A 15,946-nucleotide genomic window follows, 5' to 3' on the forward strand; every position below is an offset into this window, starting at 1 on the left:
AAAGAAACTAAATTGTAGGAGGAAAAAAAAAAAAATGGGGAAATTTAATGACTTGGAGAAAGTGGTCTGGGTGGAAATGATGTACAGTGCAAAGGACCAAAAGAGGCCAGAACTAACCTGACAGCTGTTGCAAAAGCAGGGGAAATATCAAGGAGGCAGACACAACTTGGAGGGGAAGATATGAGGGACATGGCGTGGATACTTAAAAAAATGAAAAAAAAAAAAAATCTCGGCTAAAGTCCAAGACATCCAAAGGCATGGCATACCATCAAGGGCAGGGACTTGCACCACATACCCCTAGGCTTACAAAAATTGATCCCTGCTGAAGGCCAAAACAAATAAGAAGGACTAAGGAGCACTCTGAAATGGAGATACTATCAAAGGAAATTACACTGAAGGAGAAAAAAAAAAAATTGGGGAAATTTAAAGACTAGGAGAAAGTGGTCTGGGTGGATGAGGTCAGAACTAACGTGACAGCTGTTGCAAAAGCAGGGGAAATATCAAGGAGGCAGACACAACATGGAGGGGAAGATATGAGGGACATGGCGTGGATACTTAAAAAAATGAAAAAAAAAAAAAAATCTCGGCTAAAGTCCAAGACATCAAAAGGCATGGCATACAATCAAGGGCAGGGACTTGCACCACATACCCCTAGGCTTACAAAAATTGATCCCTGCTGAAGGCCAAAACAAATAAGAAGGACTAAGGAGCACTCTGAAATGGAGATACTATCAAAGGAAATTACACTGAAGGAGAAAAAAAAAAAAATTGGGGAAATTTAGTGACTAGGAGAAAGTGGTCTGGGTGGAAACTAGGTGCAGTACAAATGACCGGATGAGGTCAGAACTAACCTGACAGCTGTTGCAAAAGCAGGGGAAATATCAAGGAGGCAGACACAACATGGAGGGGAAGATATGAGGGACATGGCGTGGATACTTAAAAAAATGAAAAAAAAAAAAAAAAAATCTCGGCTAAAGTCCAAGACATCAAAAGGCATGGCATACCATCAAGGGCCGGGACTTGCACCACATACCCCTAGGCTTACAAAATTGATCCCTGCTGAAGGCCAAAACAAATAAGAAGGACTAAGGAGCACTCTGAAATGGAGATACCATCAAAAGAACTTACATTGAAGGAGAAAAAAAAAAAAATGGGGAAATTTAGTGACTACGAGAAAGTGGTCTAGGTGGAAATGATGTACAGTGCAAAGGACCAAAAGAGGCCAGAACTAACCTGACAGCTGTTGCAAAAGCAGGGGAAAAATCAAGGAGGCAGACACAACATGGAGGGGAAGATATGAGGGACATGGCGTGGATACTTAAAAAAATGAAAAAAAAAAAAAAAATCTCGGCTAAAGTCCAAGACATCAAAAGGCATGGCATACCATCAAGGGCAGGGACTTGCACCACATACCCCTAGGCTTACAAAAATGGATCCCTGCTGAAGGCCAAAACAAATAAGAAGGACTAAGGAGCACTCTGAAATGGAGATGCCATCAAAGGAAATTGCATTTAAGGAGGAAAAAAAAAAAAATTGGGGAAATTTAGTGACTACGAGAAAGTGGTCTAGGTGGGAATGATGTACAGTGCAAAGGACCAAAAGAGGCCAGAACTAACCTGACAGCTGTTGCAAAAGCAGGGGAAAAATCAAGGAGGCAGACACAACATGGAGGGGAAGATATGAGGGACATGGCGTGGATACTTAAAAAAATGAAAAAAAAAAAAAAAAAATCTCGGCTAAAGTCCAAGACATCAAAAGGCATGGCATACCATCAAGGGCAGGGACTTGCACCACATACCCCTAGGCTTACAAAAATTGATCCCTGCTGAAGGCCAAAACAAATAAGAAGGACTAAGGAGCACTCTGAAATGGAGATACCATCAAAAGAAACTAAATTGTAGGAGGAAAAAAAAAAAAATGGGGAAATTTAATGACTTGGAGAAAGTGGTCTGGGTGGAAATGATGTACAGTGCAAAGGACCAAAAGAGGCCAGAACTAACCTGACAGCTGTTGCAAAAGCAGGGGAAATATCAAGGAGGCAGACACAACTTGGAGGGGAAGATATGAGGGACATGGCGTGGATACTTAAAAAAATGAAAAAAAAAAAAAATCTCGGCTAAAGTCCAAGACATCCAAAGGCATGGCATACCATCAAGGGCAGGGACTTGCACCACATACCCCTAGGCTTACAAAAATTGATCCCTGCTGAAGGCCAAAACAAATAAGAAGGACTAAGGAGCACTCTGAAATGGAGATACTATCAAAGGAAATTACACTGAAGGAGAAAAAAAAAAAATTGGGGAAATTTAAAGACTAGGAGAAAGTGGTCTGGGTGGAAACTAGGTGCAGTACAAATGACCGAATGAGGTCAGAACTAACCTGACAGCTGTTGCAAAAGCAGGGGAAATATCAAGGAGGCAGACACAACATGGAGGGGAAGATATGAGGGACATGGCGTGGATACTTAAAAAAATGAAAAAAAAAAAAAAATCTCGGCTAAAGTCCAAGACATCAAAAGGCATGGCATACAATCAAGGGCAGGGACTTGCACCACATACCCCTAGGCTTACAAAAATTGATCCCTGCTGAAGGCCAAAACAAATAAGAAGGACTAAGGAGCACTCTGAAATGGAGATACTATCAAAGGAAATTACACTGAAGGAGAAAAAAAAAAAAAATTGGGGAAATTTAGTGACTAGGAGAAAGTGGTCTGGGTGGAAACTAGGTGCAGTACAAATGACCGGATGAGGTCAGAACTAACCTGACAGCTGTTGCAAAAGCAGGGGAAATATCAAGGAGGCAGACACAACATGGAGGGGAAGATATGAGGGACATGGCGTGGATACTTAAAAAAATGAAAAAAAAAAAAAAAAAATCTCGGCTAAAGTCCAAGACATCAAAAGGCATGGCATACCATCAAGGGCCGGGACTTGCACCACATACCCCTAGGCTTACAAAATTGATCCCTGCTGAAGGCCAAAACAAATAAGAAGGACTAAGGAGCACTCTGAAATGGAGATACCATCAAAAGAACTTACATTGAAGGAGAAAAAAAAAAAAATGGGGAAATTTAGTGACTACGAGAAAGTGGTCTAGGTGGAAATGATGTACAGTGCAAAGGACCAAAAGAGGCCAGAACTAACCTGACAGCTGTTGCAAAAGCAGGGGAAAAATCAAGGAGGCAGACACAACATGGAGGGGAAGATATGAGGGACATGGCGTGGATACTTAAATAATGGAAAAAAAAAAAAAAATCTCGGCTAAAGTCCAAGACATCAAAAGGCATGGCATACCATCAAGGGCAGGGACTTGCACCACATACCCCTAGGCTTACAAAAATTGATCCCTGCTGAAGGCCAAAACAAATAAGAAGGACTAAGAAGCACTCTGAAATGGAGATAGCATCAAAAGAAACGAAATTGAAGGAAAAAAAAAAAAAAATGGGGAAATTTAATGACTTGGAGAAAGTGGTCTGGGTGGAAACTAGGTGCAGTACAAATGACCGAATGAGGTCAGAACTAACGTGACAGCTGTTGCAAAAGCAGGGGAAATATCAAGGAGGCAGACACAACATGGAGGGGAAGATATGAGGGACATGGCGTGGATACTTAAAAAAATGAAAAAAAAAAAAAAATCTCGGCTAAAGTCCAAGACATCAAAAGGCATGGCATACTATCAAGGGCAGGGACTTGCACCACATACCCCTAGGCTTACAAAAATTGATCCCTGCTGAAGGCCAAAACAAATAAGAAGGACTAAGGAGCACTCTGAAATGGAGATACCATCAAAGGAAATTACATTGAAGGAGAAAAAAAAAAAATTGGGGAAATTTAAAAACAAGGAGAAAGTGGTCTGGGTGGAAACTAGGTGCAGTACAAATGACCGAATGAGCTCAGAACTAACCTGACAGCTGTTGCAAAAGCAGGGGAAATATCAAGGAGGCAGACACAACATGGAGGGGAAGATATGAGGGACATGGCGTGGATACTTAAAAAAATGAAAAAAAAAAAAAAAAAATCTCGGCTAAAGTCCAAGACATCAAAAGGCATGGCATACCATCAAGGGCAGGGACTTGCACCACATACCCCTAGGCTTACAAAAATTGATCCCTGCTGAAGGCCAAAACAAATAAGAAGGACTAAGGAGCACTCTGAAATGGAGATACCATCAAAGGAAATTACACTGAAGGAGAAAAAAAAAAAATTGTGAAATTTAGTGACTTGGAGAAAGTGGTCTGGGTGGAAACTAGGTGCAGTACAAATGACCGAATGAGCTCAGAACTAACGTGACAGCTGTTTCAAAAGCAGGGGAAATATCAAGGAGGCAGACACAACATGGAGGGGAAGATATGAGGGACATGGCGTGGATACTTAAAAAAATGAAAAAAAAAAAAAAAATCTCGGCCAAAGTCCAAGCCATCAAAAGGCATGGCATACCATCAACGTCAGGGACTTGCACCACATACCCCTAGGCTTACAAAAATTGATCCCTGCTGAAGGCCAAAACAAATAAGAAGGACTAAGGAGCACTCTGAAATGGAGATATCATCAAAAGAAACGAAATTGAAGGAGAAAAAAAAAAAAAAATGGGGAAATTTAATGACTTGGAGAAAGTGGTCTGGGTGGAAACTAGGTGCAGTACAAATGACCGAATGAGGTCAGAACTAACGTGACAGCTGTTGCAAAAGCAGGGGAAATATCAAGGAGGCAGACACAACATGGAGGGGAAGATATGAGGGACATGGCCTGGATACTTAAAAAAATGACAAAAAAAAAAAAAAAATCTCGGCTAAAGTCCAAGACATCAAAAGGCATGGCATACCATCACGGGCAGGGACTTGCACCACATACCCCTAGGCTTACAAAAATGGATCCCTGCTGAAGGCCAAAACAAATAAGAAGGACTAAGGAGCACTCTGAAATGGAGATACCATCAAAGGAAATTACATTGAAGGAGAAAAAAAAAAAAATGGGGAAATTTAGTGACTACGAGAAAGTGGTCTAGGTGGAAATGATGTACAGTGCAAAGGACCAAAAGAGGCCAGAACTAACCTGACAGCTGTTGCAAAAGCAGGGGAAAAATCAAGGAGGCAGACACAACATGGAGGGGAAGATATGAGGGACATGGCGTGGATACTTAAAAAAATGAAAAAAAAAAAAAAAAATCTCGGCTAATGTCCAAGACATCAAAAGGCATGGCATACCATCAAGGGCAGGGACTTGCACAACATACCCCTAGGCTTACAAAAATTGATCCCTGCTGAAGGCCAAAACAAATAAGAAGGACTAAGGAGCACTCGGAAATGGAGATACTATCAAAGGAAATTACACTGAAGGAGAAAAAAAAAAAAAATTGGGGAAATTTAAAGACTAGGAGAAAGTGGTCTAGGTGGAAACTAGGTGCAGTACAAATGACCGAATGAGGTCAGAACTAACCTGACAGCTGTTGCAAAAGCAGGGGAAATATCACGGAGGCAGACACAACATGGAGGGGAAGATATGAGGGACATGGCGTGGATACTTAAAAAAATGAAAAAAAAAAAAAAAATCTCGGCTAAAGTCCAAGACATCAAAAGGCATGGCATACCATCAAGGGCAGGGACTTGCACCACATACCCCTAGGCTTACAAAAATTGATCCCTGCTGAAGGCCAAAACAAATAAGAAGGACTAAGAAGCACTCTGAAATGGAGATACCAACAAAAGAAACTAAATTGAAGGCAAAAAAAAAAAAAAAAGGAGAAATTTAATGACTTGGAGAAAGTGGTCTGGGTGGAAACTAGGTGCAGTACAAATGACCGAATGAGGTCAGAACTAACGTGACAGCTGTTGCAAAAGCAGGGGAAATATCAAGGAGGCAGACACAACATGGAGGGGAAGATATGAGGGACATGGCGTGGATACTTAAAAAAATGAAAAAAAAAAAAAAAATCTCGGCTAAAGTCCAAGACATCAAAAGGCATGGCATACAATCAAGGGCAGGGACTTGCACCACATACCCCTAGGCTTACAAAAATTGATCCCTGCTGAAGGCCAAAACAAATAAGAAGGACTAAGGAGCACTCTGAAATGGAGATACTATCAAAGGAAATTACACTGAAGGAGAAAAAAAAAAAAATTGGGGAAATTTAGTGACTAGGAGAAAGTGGTCTGGGTGGAAACTAGGTGCAGTACAAATGACCGGATGAGGTCAGAACTAACCTGACAGCTGTTGCAAAAGCAGGGGAAATATCAAGGAGGCAGACACAACATGGAGGGGAAGATATGAGGGACATGGCGTGGATACTTAAAAAAATGAAAAAAAAAAAAAAAAAATCTCGGCTAAAGTCCAAGACATCAAAAGGCATGGCATACCATCAAGGGCAGAGACTTGCACCACATACCCCTAGGCTTACAAAAATTGATCCCTGCTGAAGGCCAAAACAAATAAGAAGGACTAAGGAGCACTCTGAAATGGAGATACCATCAAAGGAAATTTCATTGAAGGAGAAAAAAAAAAAAATGGGGAAATTTAGTGACTACGAGAAAGTGGTCTAGGTGGAAATGATGTACAGTGCAAAGGACCAAAAGAGGCCAGAACTAACCTGACAGCTGTTGCAAAAGCAGGGGAAATATCAAGGAGGCAGACACAACATGGAGGGGAAGATATGAGGGACATGGCGTGGATACTTTAATAATGGAAAAAAAAAAAAAAATCTCGGCCAAAGTCCAAGACATCAAAAGGCATGGCATACCATCAAGGGCAGGGACTTGCACCACATACCCCTAGGCTTACAAAAATTGATCCCTGCTGAAGACCAAAACAAATAAGAAGGACTAAGGAGCACTCTGAAATGGAGATACCATCAAAGGAGATGACACTGAAGGAGAAAAAAAAAAAAAAAATGGGGAAATTTAGTGACTACGAGAAAGTGGTCTGGTTGGAAACTAGGTGCAGTACAAATGACCGAATGAGGTCAGAACTAACGTGACAGCTGTTGCAAAAGCAGGGGAAAAATCAAGGAGGCAGACACAACATGGAGGGGAAGATATGAGGGACATGGCGTGGATACTTAAAAAAATGAAAAAAAAAAAAAATCTCGGCTAAAGTCCAAGCCATCAAAAGGCATGGCATACCATCAAGGGCAGGGACTTGCACCACATACCCCTAGGCTTACAAAAATTGATCCCTGCTGAAGGCCAAAACAAATAAGAAGGACTAAGGAGCACTCTGAAATGGAGATACTATCAAAGGAAATTACACTGAAGGAGAAAAAAAAAAAAATTGGGGAAATTTAAAGACTAGGAGAAAGTGGTCTGGGTGGAAACTAGGTGCAGTACAAATGACCGAATGAGGTCAGAACTAACGTGACAGCTGTTGCAAAAGCAGGGGAAATATCAAGGAGGCAGACACAACATGGAGGGGAAGATATGAGGGACATGGCGTGGATACTTAAAAAAATGAAAAAAAAAAAAAAATCTCGGCTAAAGTCCAAGACATCAAAAGGCATGGCATACCATCAAGGGCAGGGACTTGCACCACATACCCCTAGGCTTACAAAAATTGATCCCTGCTGAAGGCCAAAACAAATAAGAAGGACTAAGGAGCACTCTGAAATGGAGATACTATCAAAGGAAATTACACTGAAGGAGAAAAAAAAAAAAATTGGGGAAATTTAGTGACTAGGAGAAAGTGGTCTGGGTGGAAACTAGGTGCAGTACAAATGACCGGATGAGGTCAGAACTAACCTGACAGCTGTTGCAAAAGCAGGGGAAAAATCAAGGAGGCAGACACAACATGGAGGGGAAGATATGAGGGACATGGCGTGGATACTTAAAAAAATGAAAAAAAAAAAAAAAAAATCTCGGCTAAAGTCCAAGACATCAAAAGGCATGGCATACCATCAAGGGCCGGGACTTGCACCACATACCCCTAGGCTTACAAAAATTGATCCCTGCTGAAGGCCAAAACAAATAAGAAGGACTAAGGAGCACTCTGAAATGGAGATACCATCAAAGGAAATTACACTGAAGGAGAAAAAAAAAAAATTGTGAAATTTAGTGACTTGGAGAAAGTGGTCTGGGTGGAAACTAGGTGCAGTACAAATGACCGAATGAGCTCAGAACTAACGTGACAGCTGTTTCAAAAGCAGGGGAAAAATCAAGGAGGCAGACACAACATGGAGGGGAAGATATGAGGGACATGGCGTGGATACTTAAAAAAATGAAAAAAAAAAAAAAAAATCTCGGCCAAAGTCCAAGCCATCAAAAGGCATGGCATACCATCAACGTCAGGGACTTGCACCACATACCCCTAGGCTTACAAAAATTGATCCCTGCTGAAGGCCAAAATAAATAAGAAGGACTAAGGAGCACTCTGAAATGGATATATCATCAAAAGAAACGAAATTGAAGGAGAAAAAAAAAAAAAAAAATGGGGAAATTTAATGACTTGGAGAAAGTGGTCTGGGTGGAAACTAGGTGCAGTACAAATGACCGAATGAGGTCAGAACTAACGTGACGGCTGTTGCAAAAGCAGGGGAAATATCAAGGAGGCAGACACAACATGGAGGGGAAGATATGAGGGACATGGCCTGGATACTTAAAAAAATGAAAAAAAAAAAAAAAAATCTCGGCTAAAGTCCAAGACATCAAAAGGCATGGCATACCATCACGGGCAGGGCCTTGCACCACATACCCCTAGGCTTACAAAAATTGATCCCTGCTGAAGGCCAAAACAAATAAGAAGGACTAAGGAGCACTCTGAAATGGAGATACCATCAAAGGAAATTACATTGAAGGAGAAAAAAAAAAAAATGGGGAAATTTATTGACTACGAGAAAGTGGTCTAGGTGGAAATGATGTACAGTGCAAAGGACCAAAAGAGGCCAGAACTAACCTGACAGCTGTTGCAAAAGCAGGGGAAAAATCAAGGAGGCAGACACAACATGGAGGGGAAGATATGAGGGACATGGCGTGGATACTTAAAAAAATGAAAAAAAAAAAAAAAAATCTCGGCTAATGTCCAAGACATCAAAAGGCATGGCATACCATCAAGGGCAGGGACTTGCACCACATACCCCTAGGCTTACAAAAATTGATCCCTGCTGAAGGCCAAAACAAATAAGAAGGACTAAGGAGCACTCTGAAATGGAGATACTATCAAAGGAAATTACACTGAAGGAGAAAAAAAAAAAAATTGGGGAAATTTAAAGACTAGGAGAAAGTGGTCTAGGTGGAAACTAGGTGCAGTACAAATGACCGAATGAGGTCAGAACTAACGTGACAGCTGTTGCAAAAGCAGGGGAAATATCAAGGAGGCAGACACAACATGGAGGGGAAGATATGAGGGACATGGCGTGGATACTTAAAAAAATGAAAAAAAAAAAAAAAAATCTCGGCTAAAGTCCAAGACATCAAAAGGCATGGCATACCATCAAGGGCAGGGACTTGCACCACATACCCCTAGGCTTACAAAAATTGATCCCTGCTGAAGGCCAAAACAAATAAGAAGGACTAAGAAGCACTCTGAAATGGAGATACCATCAAAAGAAACTAAATTGAAGGCAAAAAAAAAAAAAAATGGAGAAATTTAATGACTTGGAGAAAGTGGTCTGGGTGGAAACTAGGTGCAGTACAAATGACCGAATGAGGTCAGAACTAACGTGACAGCTGTTGCAAAAGCAGGGGAAATATCAAGGAGGCAGACACAACATGGAGGGGAAGATATGAGGGACATGGCGTGGATACTTAAAAAAATGAAAAAAAAAAAAAAAATCTCGGCTAAAGTCCAAGACATCAAAAGGCATGGCATACAATCAAGGGCAGGGACTTGCACCACATACCCCTAGGCTTACAAAAATTGATCCCTGCTGAAGGCCAAAACAAATAAGAAGGACTAAGGAGCACTCTGAAATGGAGATACCATCAAAGGAAATTACACTGAAGGAGAAAAAAAAAAAAATTGGGGAAATTTAAAAACTAGGAGAAAGTGATCTGGGTGGAAACTAGGTGCAGTACAAATGACCGGATGAGGTCAGAACTAACCTGACAGCTGTTGCAAAAGCAGGGGAAAAATCAAGGAGGCAGACACAACATGGAGGGGAAGATATGAGGGACATGGCGTGGATACTTAAAAAAATGAAAAAAAAAAAAAAAATCTCGGCTAAAGTCCAAGACATCAAAAGGCATGGCATACCATCAAGGGCAGGGACTTGCACCACATACCCCTAGGCTTACAAAAATTGATCCCTGCTGAAGGCCAAAACAAATAAGAAGGACTAAGGAGCACTCTGAAATGGAGATACCATCAAAGGAAATGACATTGAAGGAGAAAAAAAAAAAAATTGGGGAAATTTAGTGACTACGAGAAAGTGGTCAGGGTGGAAACTAGGTGCAGTACAAATGACCGAATGAGCTGAGAACTAACCTGACAGCTGTTGCAAAAGAAGGGGAAAAATCAAGGAGGCAGAAACAACATGGAGGGGAAGATATGAGGGACATGGCGTGGATACTTAAAAAAATGAAAAAAAAAAAAAAATCTCGGCTAAAGTCCAAGCCATCAAAAGGCATGGCATACCATCAAGGGCAGGGACTTGCACCACATACCCCTAGGCTTACAAAAATTGATCCCTGCTGAAGGCCAAAACAAATAAGAAGGACTAAGGAGCACTCTGAAATGGAGATACCATCAAAGGAAATTACACTGAAGGAGAAAAAAAAAAAAAATTGGGGAAATTTAAAGACTAGGAGAAAGTGGTCTGGGTGGAAACTAGGTGCAGTACAAATGACCGAATGAGCTCAGAACTAACCTGACAGCTGTTGCAAAAGCAGGGGAAATATCAAGGAGGCAGACACAACATGGAGGGGAAGATATGAGGGACATGGCATGGATACTTAAAAAAATGAAAAAAAAAAAAAAAAATCTCGGCCAAAGTCCAAGACATCAAAAGGCATGGCATACCATCAAGGGCAGAGACTTGCACCACATACCCCTAGGCTTACAAAAATTGATCCCTGCTGAAGGCCAAAACAAATAAGAAGGACTAAGGAGCACTCTGAAATGGAGATACCATCAAAGGAAATTACACTGAAGGAGAAAAAAAAAAAATTGTGAAATTTAGTGACTTGGAGAAAGTGGTCTGGTTGGAAACTAGGTGCAGTACAAATGACCGAATGAGGTCAGAACTAACCTGACAGCTGTTGCAAAAGCAGGGGAAATATCAAGGAGGCAGACACAACTTGGAGGGGAAGATATGAGGGACATGGCGTGGATACTTAAATAATGGAAAAAAAAAAAAAAATCTCGGCTAAAGTCCAAGACATCAAAAGGCATGGCATACCATCAAGGGCAGGGACTTGCACCACATACCCCTAGGCTTACAAAAATTGATCCCTGCTGAAGACCAAAACAAATAAGAAGGACTAAGGAGCACTCTGAAATGGAGATACCATCAAAGGAAATGACATTGAAGGAGAAAAAAAAAAAAAAAATGGGGAAATTTAGTGACTACGAGAAAGTGGTCTGGGTGGAAACTAGGTGCAGTAGAAATGACCGAATGAGGTCAGAACTAACGTGACAGCTGTTGCAAAAGCAGGGGAAATATCAAGGAGGCAGACACAACATGGAGGGGAAGATATGAGGGACATGGCGTGGATACTTAAAAAAATGAAAAAAAAAAAAAAAAATCTCGGCTAAAGTCCAAGACATCAAAAGGCATGGCATACCATCACGGGCAGGGACTTGCACCACATACCCCTAGGCTTACAAAAATTGATCCCTGCTGAAGGCCAAAACAAATAAGAAGGACTAAGGAGCACTCTGAAATGGAGATACCATCAAAGGAAATTACATTGAAGGAGAAAAAAAAAAAAATGGGGAAATTTATTGACTACGAGAAAGTGGTCTAGGTGGAAATGATGTACAGTGCAAAGGACCAAAAGAGGCCAGAACTAACCTGACAGCTGTTGCAAAAGCAGGGGAAAAATCAAGGAGGCAGACACAACATGGAGGGGAAGATATGAGGGACATGGCGTGGATACTTAAAAAAATGAAAAAAAAAAAAAAAAATCTCGGCTAATGTCCAAGACATCAAAAGGCATGGCATACCATCAAGGGCAGGGACTTGCACCACATACCCCTAGGCTTACAAAAATTGATCCCTGCTGAAGGCCAAAACAAATAAGAAGGACTAAGGAGCACTCTGAAATGGAGATACTATCAAAGGAAATTACACTGAAGGAGAAAAAAAAAAAAATTGGGGAAATTTAAAGACTAGGAGAAAGTGGTCTAGGTGGAAACTAGGTGCAGTACAAATGACCGAATGAGGTCAGAACTAACCTGACAGCTGTTGCAAAAGCAGGGGAAATATCAAGGAGGCAGACACAACATGGAGGGGAAGATATGAGGGACATGGCGTGGATACTTAAAAAAATGAAAAAAAAAAAAAAAAATCTCGGCTAAAGTCCAAGACATCAAAAGGCATGGCATACCATCAAGGGCAGGGACTTGCACCACATACCCCTAGGCTTACAAAAATTGATCCCTGCTGAAGGCCAAAACAAATAAGAAGGACTAAGAAGCACTCTGAAATGGAGATACCATCAAAAGAAACTAAATTGAAGGCAAAAAAAAAAAAAAATGGAGAAATTTAATGACTTGGAGAAAGTGGTCTGGGTGGAAACTAGGTGCAGTACAAATGACCGAATGAGGTCAGAACTAACGTGACAGCTGTTGCAAAAGCAGGGGAAATATCAAGGAGGCAGACACAACATGGAGGGGAAGATATGAGGGACATGGCGTGGATACTTAAAAAAATGAAAAAAAAAAAAAAAATCTCGGCTAAAGTCCAAGACATCAAAAGGCATGGCATACAATCAAGGGCAGGGACTTGCACCACATACCCCTAGGCTTACAAAAATTGATCCCTGCTGAAGGCCAAAACAAATAAGAAGGACTAAGGAGCACTCTGAAATGGAGATACCATCAAAGGAAATTACACTGAAGGAGAAAAAAAAAAAAATTGGGGAAATTTAAAAACAAGGAGAAAGTGATCTGGGTGGAAACTAGGTGCAGTACAAATGACCGGATGAGGTCAGAACTAACCTGACAGCTGTTGCAAAAGCAGGGGAAAAATCAAGGAGGCAGACACAACATGGAGGGGAAGATATGAGGGACATGGCGTGGATACTTAAAAAAATGAAAAAAAAAAAAAAAAATCTCGGCTAAAGTCCAAGACATCAAAAGGCATGGCATACCATCAAGGGCAGGGACTTGCACCACATACCCCTAGGCTTACAAAAATTGATCCCTGCTGAAGGCCAAAACAAATAAGAAGGACTAAGGAGCACTCTGAAATGGAGATACCATCAAAGGAAATGACATTGAAGGAGAAAAAAAAAAAAATTGGGGAAATTTAGTGACTACGAGAAAGTGGTCAGGGTGGAAACTAGGTGCAGTACAAATGACCGAATGAGCTGAGAACTAACCTGACAGCTGTTGCAAAAGAAGGGGAAAAATCAAGGAGGCAGAAACAACATGGAGGGGAAGATATGAGGGACATGGCGTGGATACTTAAAAAAATGAAAAAAAAAAAAAAATCTCGGCTAAAGTCCAAGCCATCAAAAGGCATGGCATACCATCAAGGGCAGGGACTTGCACCACATACCCCTAGGCTTACAAAAATTGATCCCTGCTGAAGGCCAAAACAAATAAGAAGGACTAAGGAGCACTCTGAAATGGAGATACCATCAAAGGAAATTACACTGAAGGAGAAAAAAAAAAAAAATTGGGGAAATTTAAAGACTAGGAGAAAGTGGTCTGGGTGGAAACTAGGTGCAGTACAAATGACCGAATGAGCTCAGAACTAACCTGACAGCTGTTGCAAAAGCAGGGGAAATATCAAGGAGGCAGACACAACATGGAGGGGAAGATATGAGGGACATGGCGTGGATACTTAAAAAAATGAAAAAAAAAAAAAAAAAATCTCGGCCAAAGTCCAAGACATCAAAAGGCATGGCATACCATCAAGGGCAGAGACTTGCACCACATACCCCTAGGCTTACAAAAATTGATCCCTGCTGAAGGCCAAAACAAATAAGAAGGACTAAGGAGCACTCTGAAATGGAGATACCATCAAAGGAAATTACACTGAAGGAGAAAAAAAAAAAAAATTGGGGAAATTTAAAGACTAGGAGAAAGTGGTCTGGGTGGAAACTAGGTGCAGTACAAATGACCGAATGAGCTCAGAACTAACCTGACAGCTGTTGCAAAAGCAGGGGAAATATCAAGGAGGCAGACACAACATGGAGGGGAAGATATGAGGGACATGGCGTGGATACTTAAAAAAATGAAAAAAAAAAAAAAAAAATCTCGGCCAAAGTCCAAGACATCAAAAGGCATGGCATACCATCAAGGGCAGAGACTTGCACCACATACCCCTAGGCTTACAAAAATTGATCCCTGCTGAAGGCCAAAACAAATAAGAAGGACTAAGGAGCACTCTGAAATGGAGATACCATCAAAGGAAATTACACTGAAGGAGAAAAAAAAAAAATTGTGAAATTTAGTGACTTGGAGAAAGTGGTCTGGTTGGAAACTAGGTGCAGTACAAATGACCGAATGAGGTCAGAACTAACCTGACAGCTGTTGCAAAAGCAGGGGAAATATCAAGGAGGCAGACACAACTTGGAGGGGAAGATATGAGGGACATGGCGTGGATACTTAAATAATGGAAAAAAAAAAAAAAATCTCGGCTAAAGTCCAAGACATCAAAAGGCATGGCATACCATCAAGGGCAGGGACTTGCACCACATACCCCTAGGCTTACAAAAATTGATCCCTGCTGAAGACCAAAACAAATAAGAAGGACTAAGGAGCACTCTGAAATGGAGATACCATCAAAGGAAATGACATTGAAGGAGAAAAAAAAAAAAAAAATGGGGAAATTTAGTGACTACGAGAAAGTGGTCTGGGTGGAAACTAGGTGCAGTAGAAATGACCGAATGAGGTCAGAACTAACGTGACAGCTGTTGCAAAAGCAGGGGAAATATCAAGGAGGCAGACACAACATGGAGGGGAAGATATGAGGGACATGGCGTGGATACTTAAAAAAATGAAAAAAAAAAAAAATCTCGGCTAAAGTCCAAGACATCAAAAGGCATGGCATACCATCAAGGGCAGGGACTTGCACCACATACCCCTAGGCTTACAAAAATTGATCCCTGCTGAAGGCCAAAACAAATAAGAAGGACTAAGAAGCACTCTGAAATGGAGATACCATCAAAAGAAACGAAATTGAAGGAAAAAAAAAAAAAAAATGGGGAAATTTAAAGACTAGGAGAAAGTGGTCTGGGTGGAAACTAGGAGCAGTACAAATGACCGAATGAGGTCAGAACTAACGTGACAGCTGTTGCAAAAGCAGGGGAAATATCAAGGAGGCAGACACAACATGGAGGGGAAGATATGAGGGACATGGCGTGGATACTTAAAAAAATGAAAAAAAAAAAAAAAAATCTCGGCTAAAGTCCAAGACATCAAAAGGCATGGCATACCATCACGGGCAGGGACTTGCACCACATACCCCTAGGCTTACAAAAATTGATCCCTGCTGAAGGCCAAAACAAATAAGAAGGACTAAGGAGCACTCTGAAATGGAGATACCATCAAAGGAAATTACATTGAAGGAGAAAAAAAAAAAAATGGGGAAATTTATTGACTACGAGAAAGTGGTCTAGGTGGAAATGATGTACAGTGCAAAGGACCAAAAGAGGCCAGAACTAACCTGACAGCTGTTGCAAAAGCAGGGGAAAAATCAAGGAGGCAGACACAACATGGAGGGGAAGATATGAGGGACATGGCGTGGATACTTAAAAAAATGAAAAAAAAAAAAAAAAATCTCGGCTAATGTCCAAGACATCAAAAGGCATGGCATACCATCAAGGGCAGGGACTTGCACCACATACCCCTAG

This window comes from Haemorhous mexicanus, chromosome 2, assembly GCF_027477595.1.
Source record: "Haemorhous mexicanus isolate bHaeMex1 chromosome 2, bHaeMex1.pri, whole genome shotgun sequence".
Taxonomy (NCBI): domain Eukaryota; kingdom Metazoa; phylum Chordata; class Aves; order Passeriformes; family Fringillidae; genus Haemorhous; species Haemorhous mexicanus.